Here is a 1924-nt window from a genome sequence, read left to right on the forward strand (position 1 = left end):
TAAGTGTCAAAATATGTGAGGATAAAACAGGGAGCTGATTTTGTGATTTCGTTTATATCACAGCCACTGAGGGAATGGGTTAGTACGCTGCAACTTACTCCCCAGTTCTGGAGAACTGTGCAGTTCTGCTTCTGGCCTTGAAACTGGGATTTCCTGCTGAAGTGAAAACTAGGTTTATGCTGTCCTGAAGGGTCAGGAACAAACTAGGTTGTAATTATGGAAACAGTATCTCTGGGCTCAGTCCTAAATCCTCTAATAATCTTAGGCATTGATTTAATTGATAACAGGAACCTCACAGGGTGGAACATCTCCCCTCAAGCCTCAGTCCTGATGGACTCTGGGTACATGTACAGGATGAAAGACTCTATCTTTGAATTAACAATAGAATTGTTTTCAGTGTTTAGAGCTGAAAGAGACTTAAATGGTCATTTTGTACAATCACTCATTTTAAAGATGAGAAAATGAGTGTTAGAGAAATCACAACTTCCCGTTTTAATACTGTTTTCTCCAAGAAAATTCCTGCCGATAGTAACAACTCCAAAGTCATAGATCAAGTCTAATCAGCACGTATGTGGTTTAACCTGGGTTCTGATCCCTGCTGGCTCAGATGGTAAAGAGTCTGCCTGCAATGCTGGAGACCTATGTCTGATCTCTGGGTTGGGAATATCCCCTGGAGAAGGGAAATGGCTACCCACTCCAGTATTTTTGCCTGGAGAATTCTGTGGACAGGGAAGCCTGGCATGCTACAGTCTTTGGGGTCAAACCTGCATATATATATATTTAGTATCAGGAATTTAATCAGAAACCTGAAATGGAACCAATTGACTCACAGTGAAACAAATACAAAGTAAAGCAATGATTTCAGCTTGAGCTGTCTTGTTCAGTGGTCTGACAGAATGTCACAAACAAGCTAAGACACTGCAAACAGTGCTTTTCTGGCTGTGACCACTGGCTGTTACTTCTAACATAGCAGAATCGTCTTGGGGGAATGGGAGAAGTAGCACCACTTCTTACCATGTTCTCCCTCACACTGCCAGTCTCCCTCTGCCCCTGTGCTGGATGTAGCAGAGACCATCCGCCAATCAGGCCAGGGTGGGTAGGCCAACAGGGAGAGACCAATCACTATGTTCAATTACAGCCAGACTCACCCCCCACAGCAGTTCCTGTGGCTCTAGCCTGGACTCCTGTACGGGAATCTGGCAGTGGCAGCTGGAGAGGGTAATAGGACCTTCTGCTGAATGAAGTTGGGTGAATGAATGGGTGAGCTGCAGGGGTCAAAGGAACCAAGAGTGATAAGGAAACAACTCAGTTGAGGCATATGCTTTTAATCAGATCAGATCAGATCAGTCGCTCAGTCGTGTCCGACTCTTTGCGACCCCATGAATCGCAGCATGCCAGGCCTCCCTGTCCGTCACCAACTCCCGGAGTTCACTCAGACTCACATTCATCGAGTCGGTGATGCCATCCAGCCATCTCATCCTCTGTCGTCCCCTTCTCCTCCTGCCCCCAATCCCTCCCAGCATCAGAGTGTTTTCCAATGAGTCAACACTTCGCATGAGGTGGCCAAAGTACTGGAGTTTCAGCTTTAGCATCATTCCTTCCAAAGAAATCCCAGGGCTGATCTCCTTCAGAATGGACTGGTTGGATCTCCTTGCAGTCCAAGGGACTTCTTCTTCTTCTTCTTCTCCAACACCACAGTTCAAAAGCATCAATTCTTCGGCGCTCAGCCTTCTTCACAGTCCAACTCTCACATCCATACATGACCACAGGAAAAACCATAGCCTTGACTAGACGGACCTTTGTTGGCAAAGTAATGTCTCTGCTTTTGAATATGCTATCTAGGTTGGTCATAACTTTCCTTCCAAGGAGTAAGCGTCTTTTAATTTCATGGCTGCAGTCACCATCTGCAGTGATTTTGGAGATG

The sequence above is a fragment of the Bison bison genome, unplaced genomic scaffold (assembly GCF_000754665.1).
Source record: "Bison bison bison isolate TAMUID 2011002044 unplaced genomic scaffold, Bison_UMD1.0 scf7180017864519, whole genome shotgun sequence".
NCBI lineage: Eukaryota > Metazoa > Chordata > Mammalia > Artiodactyla > Bovidae > Bison > Bison bison.